The sequence below is a fragment of the Rana temporaria genome, chromosome 2, assembly GCF_905171775.1.
Source record: "Rana temporaria chromosome 2, aRanTem1.1, whole genome shotgun sequence".
Taxonomy (NCBI): domain Eukaryota; kingdom Metazoa; phylum Chordata; class Amphibia; order Anura; family Ranidae; genus Rana; species Rana temporaria.
Genome location: NC_053490.1, coordinates 106,196,834 through 106,210,919, shown reverse-complemented (window position 1 = coordinate 106,210,919; position 14,086 = coordinate 106,196,834).

Below are 14,086 nucleotides of genomic sequence, written 5' to 3'. Positions count from 1 at the left end.
GCAATATTGCAGTCCTGCCTGCAGTCCTGCAGTCCTGCCATACAGTGCCTTGAATACCCCTTGAATATTTCCACATTTTGTCATGTTACAACCAAAAGTGGAAGGAAAATGATAACTGGTTTTGATTTTTTTTTTACAAATAAAGATCTAAAAAGTGTGGCTTGCATTTGTATTCATCCCCCTTTACTCTGATACCTCTAACTAAAATCTAGTGGAGACAATTGCCTTCAGAGGTCACATAATTACTAAACAGAGTCCACCTGTGTGTAATTTAATCTCAGTGTAAATACAGCTGTTCGGTGAAGCCCTCAGAGGTTTGTTAGAGAACCTTAGTGAACAAACAGCATCATGAAGGCCAAGGAATGCACCAGGCAGGTCAGGGATAAAGTTGCGGAGGAGTTTAAAGCAAGGTTAGGTTAAAAAAAAAAAAAACATTTCATAGAGCACTGTTCAATTCTTCACCCGAAAATGTAAAGAGTATAGCCCATCTGCAAACCTACCAAGACATGGCCGTCCACCTAAACTGACAGCCCCAGCAAGGAGAACATTCATCAGAGAAGCAGCGAAGAGGCTGATGATTACTCTGGAGGAGCTGCAGAAATCCACAGTTCAGGTGGGAGAATCTGTCCACAGGACAACTATTAGTTGTGCATAGACATGTGCATTCGTTTTCGTTAGAATGCATTTTCGTCCGAAAATCTGGATTTTTCGTTATCGTTTTAACAAACGATAACGAAAGTGCAAGAAACGAAAACCGAAATATCCGACATAAAAAATGCTTTATTTTCGTTTTCGTTGCGGTAAAAATTCGATATAGAGAGATTCGACATTATAGGGAAAAGATTCGACATCATAGAGAAAAGATCCGACATTATAGAGAAAAGATTCGACACTATAGAAATAATAGATTCGACATTACAGAGAATAGATTTCGATTTATGAGAAAATAGATTCGACATTATAGAGAATAGATTTGACATTATTACTAGTCATACAACATTAGAATTCTTGTAGGCGGAATATTCGAACGGAAATGTACGATTCAACGTAAAGATTCGACATTCCGTCGAATATTCGTTTGATCAATCGTCAGAAACCAAAAATATTAGACGTTCCGTCAAATATTCTTTTGACCATTCGACAGAAACCAAGTATTATTGGATTTTCGGACGAAAGCTATTCCCCAACGAAAAACGAAATAAATCAAAACGATTTTCGGGAGTAACTAAATAAATTTATTTTCCAAACTAAAACAAAAAAACGAAACAAAATATTCCAGTCTGCACATGTCTAGTTGTGCACTCTGCAAATCTGGCCTTTATGGAAGAGTGGCAAGCAGAAAGCCGTTATTGGAAAAAAAGCCATAAGAAGTCCCGTTTGAAAATTGCAAGAAGCAATGTGGGGGACATGGAAGAAGGTGCTTTGATTAGATGAGACCAAAATTGAACTTTTTTGGCCTAAAAGCAAAACACTATGGGCCAGATCCACAAAGAAGTTACGTCTATTGATACGCCGCGTAACTTCTAGGATGCGCCGGCGTATCTTTTTTCTGTATCCAGAAAGCAAGATACGCCAGGTTTTTGCTTAGATACGACTGACGTAAGTTTCTTACGCCGTCGTATCTTATTTGCATATTTAAGCTGGCCGCTAGGTGGCGCTTCCGTAGATTTACGCGTAGAATATGCAAATTAGGTAGATACGCCGATTCACGAACGTACGTGCGCCCATCGTATCTATATGCGTCGTTTGCGTAAGGCGTTTGACCGGCGTAAAGTTACCCCTGCTATAGTGAGGCGTACGCATAGTTAAGTATGGATGTCGGGACAGCGTCAAATTTTCCGTTGTTTACGTCGTTTGCGTAAAACGTTCACGAATAGGGCTTTGCGTAAGTTACGTTCACGTCGTCTAGGCATTGAGCGGGCGTAATTTAATTTGAAAATTCAACGCATGCGCCGTTCGAAAAAAGCGTCATTTACGTGGGGTTATGCTTAGTTTACATAAAACACGCCCCCCTGTTCCTCATTTGATTTAGGCGCGCTTACGCCGGCACATTTACGCTACGCTGTCGGAACTTACGGCGCAAATTGTTTCTGGATAAGGAAACTACACTCTAAGTTACGGCGGCGTACTGTATGTGATATACGCTACGCTTGCCTAAAGATAGGCAGTTCTTTGTGGATCTGGCCCTATGTGTGTCTGAAAACTAACACTGCACACCCTGAACATGCTATCCCCACCGTGAAACATGATGGTGGCAGCATCATGTTTTGAGGATGCTTTTCTTCAGCAGGGACAGGGAAGCTGGTCAGAGTTGATGGGAAGATTGATGGAGTGAAATACAGGGCAATCCTGAAAGAAAACCTGTGAGGCCTCGTACACACGACCGAACATGTCTGCTGAAACTGGTCCGCGGACCAGTTTCCGCGGACATGTCCGACCGTGTGTAGGGCCTACCGGACCGCATTCCTGGCCGAGCGGACAGGTTTCCAGCGGACAAAAGTTTCTTAGCATGCTAAGAAACTTGTCCGCTGGAACCATGTTCGTCGTATGACGTATAACCAGTGGCCCGAAATCCCGCACATGCGTCGAATTGATTCGACGCATGCGTGGAAGCATTGAACTTCCGCGTCAGAGAACGTCGGTGTCGTATACGTCACCGCGTTCTCTGTCCGCGGGGATTTTGGTCTGATGGTGTGTACAACCATCAGACCAAAACCTCCCAGCAGACATGTCCGGTGAAAACGGTCCGCGGACCATTTTCATCGGACATGTCTGGCCGTGTGTACAAGGCCTTAGAGTCTCCAAAAGACTTGAGACTGGGGTAGAGGTTAATTTTCCAGCAGGGCAACGACCCTAAACATACAGCCAGAGCTAAAATAGAATGGTTTAGATCAAAGCATATTCATGTGTTAGAATAGTCCAGTCAAAGTCCAGACCTAAATCCAATTGGGAATCTGTGGCAAGACTTGAAAATTGCTGTTCACAGACGCTCTCCATCCAATCTGACAGAGCTTGAGCTATTTTGCAAAGAAGGATGGGCAAAAAAATCACTATGCAAAGCTGGTAGAGACATTCCCAAAAAGACTTGCAGCTGTAATTGCAGTGAAAAATTATTCTATAAAGTATTGACCCAGGGGGGCTGAATACAAATGTATGCCACACTTTCCAGATAATTATTTATAAAAAAAAGTTTGAAAACCATTTATAATTTTCTTTCGACTTCACATTTAGGTTCCACTTTGTGTTGGTCTATCACATAAAATCCCAATAAAATACATTTACATTTTTGCAACATGACAAAATGTGGAACATTTCAAGGGGTATGAATACTTTTTCAAGCCACTGTATGTCGCTGATCATTGCCATTACTAGTAATAAAAAAAAAATTCCAGTATATATTCCATAGTTTGTAGATGTTATAACTTTTGCGCAAACCAAATCCCACTCCCCCACTTGCATGGCCGAAGCATATTCGCTTAAAGTGGAAGTAAACCCTTCAATTTGATAGTTACAAAAACAGTTAACATTCCCGGCATGCCGGAAATGCTAGCTGTCACATTTGTTTGTGCTCTCAACCAAACTGCCAAATCATCCAATGGCTGGTTTCATAACAGGTCACATGTACAGCAACATGGCAGTTGCAGTATAAACAGAGGTCAAGATGGCCGCTTCCTTGGCTGAAAATGATAGGAGGGTTTACTTCCACTTTAAGCAAGTAAATTGGGTCCAATAGAACCACTTACAAATTTTTCCTCTTTACACAGAAGCGAGGCCGTGATATTTTTCATAGAATAAATTTCATTATTTTAGTAAACTACATGGAGAGCGATGGGGACATATCCTGTTTACAGAGAAGCGGTATGCATGCCCAGGCATCATTCACCAGGTGGATCAACAGAGAATTTTTATAGCGTTTCCTAGATAGGGCAGAGTGGTGCAGAAGATACCTGGCTGGGTCACCCCCCAACATCTGTCAACTGTTTGACAGTCCCTCTAACCTGAGACCAAAAGTTGGTCAGCCTACTACATTGACCAGAATATATGTGGGATAGACCCCTTCTCCTCCTGATGCTGATGTAACTGATTGAATTTGCTATGGATCTGGGATCCCTTGAAGACAGCCTATGCTGCCTATCCTATTCCTCCTCAATCTTGATGATGCTAGTTTCCAACAATATTTTTGGTTTAGGGCACCACCATCACCACCTGCGCCCAACAAGAGTAACTGTGAGGGCTTACAGTGTTGTGGCACCACCTCCACCACCCAAGGCCACGTTTTTAACAGGGGCATGTAATTATAATTTCTGATATAATATTTCACAGCAGGACACATTCCTGCACCCAACAAGAGTATCTGTGAGGGGTTACAGTGTTGTGGCACCACCACCAAAGGCCCAATTTCTCTGTTCCAGTTTAACAGGGGCATGTAATTAAAATTTTTTATATAATATTTTACAGCAGGGCCCATTCCTGAGCCCAACAAGAGTATCTGTGAGGGGTAAGGCCGCGTACATACGGTCGTTCCAAACCGATGAGAATGGTCCGACGGGCCAATTCCATCGGTTCACCGCTGAAGTGGCCTGATGGACTGATGTGCGTACACACCATCATTCCAAAAAACCGATCAGGTCAGAACGCGGTGACGTCAAACACACAACGTGCTGAATAAAAGAAGTTTAATGCTTCCAAGCTTTTGAACCGATGCTTTCTGTACTAACCATCGGGCAGCGGGCCATCGGTTCGATTTTAAAGCATGTTTTAAAATTTTGGACCGAAGGACAACAGACCAATGGGCTATACACACGGTCGGTTTGGACCGATGAAACTGAACCTCGGCCCATTCTCATCGGTTTTGTCCGACCGTGTGTACGCGGCCTTACAGTGTTCTGGCACCACCAACACCTAAGGCCCAATTTTTCTGCAGAGTATATAATGTAGTCAGTATAGTATATATACTGCTGTTCAGAGTATATAGTGCCTGGGGGACCCCCACACCATTTTTTCACATTTTGGGGCGGGGTTCCCCATAATATCCATACCAGACCTGAAGGGCATGGATTTTTGGGGGGACATCCACGCCATCCATGATTTGTATCTAATTGCCAGGATCCGACAATACATTACAGCCCCGAGCAGTTATATATGACAATTTTTCCTTTAGAAATTTAATTTTGCTGTTGTACTTTTATAAGCATGGGGAAGATGCACTACCTTACAGGCAGACTAAGGAGACCTCCAGGCATGATATTTAAAGGAATATTACATTTTTATTGTTTCACTTTAACCACTTAAGACCCGGACCAATATGCAGGTAAAGGACCAGGCCCCTTTTTGCGATTTTGCACTGTGTCAGGTTTTATAAGGTATGAAAATGGCCTACACCTATAGCAAAGGCTTTATTCAACTTTAGTCAGAGCTGCATAGTTTGTTTTTGTCCCTTATCTGCATAGACAGTTTTGTGGTAAAGGTGAACTATCCCTTTATCCACTTCACCCCCGGACCATATTGCTGGTCAAAGACCAGGCCACTTTTTGCGATTCGGCACTGCCGTCGCTTTAACTGACAATTGCGCGGTTGTGCGACGTGGTTCCCAAACAAAATTGGCGTCCTTCTTTCCCCACAAATAGAGCTTTCTTTTGGTGGTATTTGATCACCTCTGCGATTTTTAGTTTTTGCGCTATAAACAAAAATAGAGCGACAATTTGGAAAAAAATTCAATATTTTTTACTTTTTGCTATAATAAATACCCCCAAAAAAGATATATAAAAACGTTTTTTTCCCTCAGTTTAGGCCGATACGTATTCTTCTAACTATTTTTGATTGGTTTGCGCAACATTTATAGCGTTTACAAAATAGGGGATAGTTTTATGGCATTTTTATTAAAAACATTTTTTTTACTACTAATGGCGACGATCAGCGATTTTTTCCGTGACTGCGACATTATGGCGGACACATCGGACAATATTGACACATTTTTGGGACCATTGTCATTTTCACAGCAAAAAGTTCTATAAAAATGCATTGATTATTGTGAAAATGACAATTGCAGTTTATGAGTTAACCACTAGGGGGCACTGTAGGGGTTAAGTGTGACCTCATGTGTGTTTCTAACTGTAGGGGGCGGAGCTGGACTTGTGACGTCACTGATCGTCTTTCCCTATACCAGGGAACAGACGATCAGTGACACTGCCACTGTGAAGAACGGGGAATGTGTGTTTACACACACCTCTCCCCGTTCTTCAGCTCCTGTGACCGATTGCGGGACTCCGGCGGCGATCGGGTCCGCGGTTCCTGCGGCCGCGGTCACAGAGCTTCATGCGCGACCCACGGCTGGGCACTAAAAGAGGACGTACAGGTATGTGATCGTGCCCAGCCATGCCATTCTGCCGACGATTATCGGCGGTATACGGTCCTTAAGTGGTTAAGCATTATTAAAATCCCTGCTCCTGAAAAAAATGCAATTTTTAAAACTTTTTTTGCATTGATACATGCCCCCTGGGGCAGGACCCGGGTCCCCAAACAATTTTTATGGCAATAACTTGCATATAAGCCTTCAAAATTTGCACATTTGATTTTTCACGTTCGCGTCCTATAGACTTTAAGGGTGTTTGCACAAATGTTTTGCCTGTTCGCATGTTCTGCAAGTGCCAAGTCAGGGACCCATCGAGACAACAAGAGGTGACGCCTGTGGAGTGCCAGGCCAGGAACCTAACGTGCCAGCAGTGAAGCGGGGGTGACGCTTGAGGAAGATACTGAGTAAGATACTGAGTGCTACAGTGAAAGAGCTCAGGGGATTCTGAAGTCTAGTGGCTCTAAAGTCTAGTGAGAGAGACTGGGAGCTCATTGAGTGAAGACCCACAGTAGACGAGTGTGGGGTAAAGAGAACTGTTCATGTTGCAGATAGTTGAAAAGTAACAGACATAATTATTGTTACAACTTCATTATTATTGTGCAAACAGTGTTGTCAGTCAAAAGATGGATAACTTACATTGTAAACAATTTAGATGGGGCATGTCTGAAAGGATTGGAATAATCAGATCACGCATGAAAAGCAGGGACATCTCTCTCCAAGACACATAAAACACACTTGGCCAGAGGAAGGGCAAGAGGTCTGCTTGGCTACGAGGACTCTAACTAGTGGTACAACATCGTTCCAACTAATGATGGCCCAGTATCACTAAATGCAAAGTATAACACTACACTATAGAGAGAGAAAATAACCGCTCAGTAGTCTTCAAAGAACCTCCTCACTGGAACCAAACCATGGGTGCCGGCAATGCAATAGTGATGCAAAAATACGAAGTAAACTTGGACAGCCGCACTCTAAAAATTTTCTTTTAATTAAAATCGATCACAAAATAAACATGCCACAGCAAAAAAATTGGAACAAAGGCTAACGTTTCGTACTGTGGCTTCAGTGCTTAGTCATAGCTGGTACCAGTTCTGATTAAGCACTGAAGCTACAGTGCGAAACGTTAGCTTTTGTTCCAATTTTTTTGCTGTGGCATGTTTATTTTGTGATCAAAAATGTTCTTTTAATTAAAATCGGAGTGCGGCTGTCCAAGTGTCCTTCGTATTTTTATAACACTACACTAACTGCCGCACTTCAGGAATTGTGTATCTTCTTACCTGCGATTTCAGCAGTTTCTATGTGGGAAAGACTAAACCAGGATTTTGCCACCGTATTTACAGACATGTTATAAGTACTGTATTTATTGGCGTATAACACTCACTTTTTCAACATGCAAATCGTTTGCAAATAGTGTGTGCGTGTTATACGCCGATACTGTCAGATTATATACAGCGAGAATCTCCTGTTTACTCAGCGGCCTCTGTAATAGGAAGTCCCGTCTCCTGGGCCGGCATTGCACCAGTGTTCTGTCTATCATAGAAGCCGGTCCAGGAGGCGGGACTTTGAATTAAAAAGGCCGGCGAGTAAGGGGAGGCTGCAGATGGGTATTAATCAAGCTGCATTGATGGGCAATTGTGAGGCTACAGATTGGCATTGATTAAGCTGCATTAATGGGCAATGGTGAGGCTGCATATGGGTATTGATCAAGCTGCATTGATGGGCAATTGTGAAGCTGCAGATGGGCATTCATCAAGCGGCATTGATGGGCAATTTTGAGGTTGCAGATGGGAATTGATCAGGCTGCATTGATGGGCACTGACCCATATTTTGCTTCAAAGTTCTTTATTTACATTTTTTTCCCCTGAAACTTCCCTTACAAGGACAAATGTCCAAAAATGTAATTCCTTGCACTAGATCATATCGGTCCTACCCAAGGTGGAGGCGACTATAATAAATTACTACTGCAAATTAAATTTAAAATGGATATTTTTCCTCAAGGCTAATACACAGGTCTTAAAGAGGAGTTCCACCCAAAAATGGAACTTCCTCTTAACCCACTTCTCTCCCCCTTACATGCCACATTTGGCATGTCATTTTTTGGGGGGGGAGTGGGGGCTTCAGGAGAAGGGGACTTCCTGTCCAACTTCCTCCTTCCGCCGAGGGGCTGCAAAGGCGATACGTCATATCGCCTTTTGCCAGCCCCTCCCTGTAGGCGATCGCCTGGGACACGTGACAGGTCCCAGGCGATCGCCTGTCCAATCAAACAGCGCAGCGCCGCGTGCGCATGCGCAGTGGGTGCCCGGCCGTGAAGCCGAAAGCTGTCACGGCCGGGTACCCACAGTGACAATGAAGACGCCGGCCAGGGAAGGGGGGGAGAGGAGCGGAGCCCCGGCCGGCTGGAACGCTGGAGCAGGTAAGTGTCAGTTTATTAAAAGCCAGCAGCTACACTTTTTGTAGCTGCTGACTTTTAATAAACATAAAAAATGGGTGGAAAACCCTTTTAATGAGGCCTTCAATTTTAGGCCCTACCTTCCAGGGTTCCAATCTGGAATCTGTGAGCTGGACCTCCTAGTTGAAAGATCTCACTAAAAGACTTTATCTATATGGCTCTCCATGTGAATTTATAGCTCTTGATAAATAATGAATGATAAAAAAATATTTGGGTTCACATTGTGACAATGCTGAAAGCTGAAAATTGGCCTGGGCTGGAAGGGGGTAAAAGTGCCCAGTAAGTAGTTAAAATGGTTTTCCCCTCACTACTTGGACGGAAAATGTTAAGCCTAATGGGGACACTGTATATATATTTGACATTCAAATTCTTTAAAAAACCCTGCACTTGTTAGTGGTTTTTCTTCAAGTCTGTTGGATGTGTTTGTAAATCTTTCCTTTTATTACATCCTCTTTAAATCCCTTTGAAAAAGCTACTGTGGAAATACAATGATAGAACATGGGTGTTTTCAGAAAGGCAATCCATAAATATTCTTTCAAAGCCAAGATGTTTATGACTTGCTTTGTCTAATATTGCCAGGTTGGAGGAAGTAGGTATAAAATAAAACTAAAGATTTGTACCTTAGGGCTAAAAATAGAGTATAAAGAGAAAGTGTTCATAGAAAGCAGAAGCCACAGGTGCAGAATATACACTCATTTTGAATGTAATTCTTTTCTGTACCATTTCAGTAGGGATTGCAGTTGGTATGTAAGAAGTTAAGAAATATGTTACCCCCGCATTTAAAGTGATTCTAAAGCCTCTGTATTAAAGTGTTTTCTAACCCCACAACAGTAAAATCAGTCTGCATATGCAGTAAAGCATGCTTGTTATACTCACTGTGGAACCTAAGGGGTTTATCCTCCGCAATGTGTAAAAAGGCTATTTGATCCTGTCTCCTCTGATCCTCCCCTCCTTTCACTGTTCCCTGATAATTTCCTGATAACACAGAGCCTATGGAGTCAGGCCGCACATGCTCAGTTTGGTGTGTATTGCTAGAGAGTTTTTTTTTTCCTGGGAGAGTGCATGTGATCAGCACAGGGCCAATTAGCTCTGTTTTGACAGAGGCTCAGGGGAAAATGAAAACCCCTCTTACAAGCTCAAAGCAGTGCTTGGCTGGACACTACTAGAAATCACAAGACTGCTCTAACTGCTGATGAGAAAGGGTATTTAGCAGTTTTTATTTACTAAAATAATTGCATTTCCACGTTCTGTGTACTGTGGAAGACCAGATATAATGAATGCAGGGTCCTGGGTTTAGTAACACTTTAAGGTAAAAACCTTCTGCACTGCAGGATCCCCCCCCCCCTAATATTTACCTGAGCCTAATCTTGAGCATCTGTGCACAGGAGCAGCAGCTATCTCCTCTCTATTGCTCCTCACAAGGCAGATTGATAGTAGCAGGAGCCTTGCAGCAGGGCTCACGAACACATAGACACATGCAGCAGGGCTCACGAACGAGCCCACAGGAGTACACCCCTTAGCAAGCAGTTTGCTAGAAAGGGTACTCAGAAGGGGGGGGAGACGCCAGGTACAATAACGGGCAGGACTTAGGGTGGTGGGGGCCCCTGGGCTTGAGTGTTGAAGGGGCCCCCTGGAGCCGAGAATTGGGGGGGGATCGAAGATGTTGAGCGAGGGGGGGATCATAGTTGTTGAGGGGGGTGCGCATCAAAGTTGTTGAGCGGGGGGGGGAGAATATAAGTTGTTGAGCGGGGGGGGGTGCGCATTAAAGTTGTTGAGCGGGGGGGTGCCCCTCTCACCTGTGCATGGATTGTTCCTTCATCAGACATCCACACCGCTCCGGTTCCTCCTGGGGGGTTTTGCAGTTGTTGAGCGGGGGGGAGTGCCTCTCACCTGTGCCGACAGCCGGGGCCACAGACTGTCATTAGCCCCGCTGTGAGCTTTCTTCCCTTCAGCAGCCACAGTCCTCCACACACCACTCCGATTCCTCCTGCTTTCGTGCTGACTCCTCTTGCAGTGCGGGAAAATTAACCCTTTCGCGGGACTGCGGGAAGAAGCTGTCCGCCGGCGCAAGTTTCGAGGTAAGTGCTTTCTGAATACTGCACTAGCCTCTCAAACTTGCGCCGGCGGATCGTAAATCAGATAGATTATGCGGATCTAAAGATCCGCTAATCTATCTGAATCTACCCCATACTCTTTTATTCTTAACCACTAGAAGCCCAGGCCAATTCTGACACTTTGCTGCTACTTGTAAAAATCCTAATTTTTTTGCTAGAAAATTACATAGAAACCCCAAACGCTATATATGTTTTTTTTTAGCAGAGACCCTAGAAAATGCAATGGCAGCCATTGCAACTTTTTATCTCGCATGGTATTTGCGCAACAATTTTTCAAACGCGTTTTTTGGGCTTTAAAAAAAACAAAACAGTAACGTTAGCCCAATTTTTTTGAATAATATGAAAGATGAAGTTATGCAGAGTAAATAGATACCTAACATGTCACGCTTCAAAATTGCACATGCTCGTAGAATGGTGCCATACTTCAGTACTTTAAAATACCCATAGGCGACTCTTTAAATTGTTTTACTGGTTACATTTTTGAGTTTGAGTTACAGAGGAGGTCTAGGGCTCTCGCTTTAACGTTCGCGGCGACACCCCACATGTGTGGTTTGCATATGTGGGTGGGACTTACGCATGTGTTTGCTTCTGCGTGCAAAAACACAGGGGCACTTTAAAAAAAAAAAAATATTGTTGATTTTATTTTTTATTTTTACACTTAAAAAAAAAAAAAAAATGATCACCTTTATTCCAATTACAAGGATTGTAAACATCCCTTGTAATAGGAATATGACATGACAGGACCTCTTTACTGTTAGATATGGGGTCAGTAAGACCCCACATCTCACCACTAGGCTGTGAAACCTAAAAAAAATCACCTCTTTACAGCCGAAGCGGCGCCGTTTTTTTGAATGCAGTCATCTGGTCTGCCGGAAATCTCTATGATCATCATCCGGGGCCGACGGTTTCTGTCTCTGACTCACCGATCACAGCGGTGAGTCAGGAGAAGCACCGGAGGGCGGCGGGAGGGGGACGACGTCCCCTTTCGCTGCCCATAAGAACGATGAAGCGGCAGAACAGCCGCTATGATCATTCTTATGGTGCAGGGAATCGCTGGCTGAAAACGTCAATATCTGAATAATTCCTGTAGCTGCAGGCATCATTCAGATATACCACCACAAAGCCCAAGTGTAGATCTTTAAAGGCTGAATTTTATGTTTTTGGTATAGTTGTACTTTTAGTGGCAAACCTGCTTAAGACACGACACAGACAGATACTTACCTTTTTTCACAGCAGAAAGAGTCCAGGGAACCCAACATTTTACAAATTTTATAATGAGAACTGTATTATCAGATGATCGCAATTGACTAGGTATATTTTAATTTCCTAGTTAAAGAAACAAATTTAAGTTCTGCAACCCCATCCAGTATGTGGAAGGATGAGGATCACATGCTCGTGCTAGGACACACACTGTACATAACGGCCAATATTAGATGTAAGATAAAAGTCCAGCACCAAAGCATCTTGTTGATCCTTGTAGATCTTGCAGCATCAAGTAAAATCACATGGCCTTTATTAACATTCCATCAAGACATAAAATAATCAACTTCTACAGCAAGATTGACACGTTTTAGCCCTCTCTATGGGCCTTAGTCAATGCTTTCATTTCCTAACTATTGTTCTTTCAGATGTTCATATTTGACATAAGTCTTGGCTTGCTATATTAAAGTGGTTGTAAACCCACAAGAAAAAAAAAAAACCCTGCAAGACAAAGACATAATGAGCTAGTATGCATAGCAGCTCCGGCTAGCGAAATCATTCCTCAGTGCGCATGTGCCAATGACGGTGCAGGTTTAGGATATATCCGGGGTAGCTACAGGTATGCCTTATTATAGGCTTAACTGTAGTAAAAAGTGGATTGTACGGGTTTACAACCACTTTAACGACCAATTAATTGTATATGACATGAAGCCAATGTATGAAGGTGTTACATTTCTTATTAGTAGTCATTATTAGTGTAGTGCACCCCAAAGGAGCTGCAGCTGATAAGCTAATCCTTTCCCCACAAATTTTAGTGCTCAATGGTTCAACAACAGTCTAGGAAGTGTCCTTTATGCTTTTATTGCTGATATAACCTTAGATGGGGAGGGGGAAGCATGGGATACTGCAAAAGAAGACTGAATTGACCGAGAACATTTTTCTTCACACTGACAGAAAGCTCCCACAAGATTCACTACTGGCTGGGAAATGCCTAGAACTTGCTTTTGGAAAATGAGACTGCTCACAGTCAATAGGGAACAGAATGTAGGTCAGTACTCACAATACCACAGGATCATCTGTTGCCTCCTTCTGATATCCACCAGGCAGTGGGAGACACACAGACTAACAATACCACAGGATAGCTAGATACTCTTCCCCCCAACTTCAGTGAGCTCTCCAGACCATAAGGAAATCTCAGACTTTATAAATAGGCCCCCAAGGTTAGACTACAGCTGGTACCTCGATGACCTTCAAGCATCGTCTCCAGCAGAGTGCACTAAGGGGCACAACACCTTAGGCAGGTGACTCCTCTTGCAGGACTGGACCAAGGACCCACACACTCTGCTCCAGGCCTAATACTATCTATGGGCTCTCCAGCTACCTACTGGGCACATCTTCTCAGGGATTAGCTGGGTTCTCATAAATATTCAAACTGCCCTTACTCTTTTCTCCCGCTGTGATTCTAGACTTTTCTAGAATACAGGTGGAAATAATTGGATCGGTAGCCTGTGTACATTGAGCAGTCCAAAATAATAAATTACTGCTTTGCTGGATACAGAGGAGCTAAACTACAGAGTTTGCCTAGAAGCCTACACTAACTAGGAATGGTGCTACATGATTATTACATGATTATTCAAGGTGAGACCACATTTATCCACTGCTATTTTACATTTTATTTAGGGTAAGATAGGTACGGAGTATGCATCTAACAGCTGGTGGTTTACACACTCCCGGTGGCTGCTGCCACCAGGAGTGTGCAAATATCTGACAAGCCAACTGCCAGCTGTCGGATGTAAGCAATCTGGTGGCTGGACATATGCTTTGAGAGCATATTAAATAAGTGCATTAGCCAGTGTATCGCAATAGGAAATAAATTTAAAAGAGCAATAAACGTCCTGGGTGGCTTAACTCCAACATAAAAATCCATATAAAAGCAAAGGAGAAGGCCTTCAAAAAATACAAGGCAGAGGG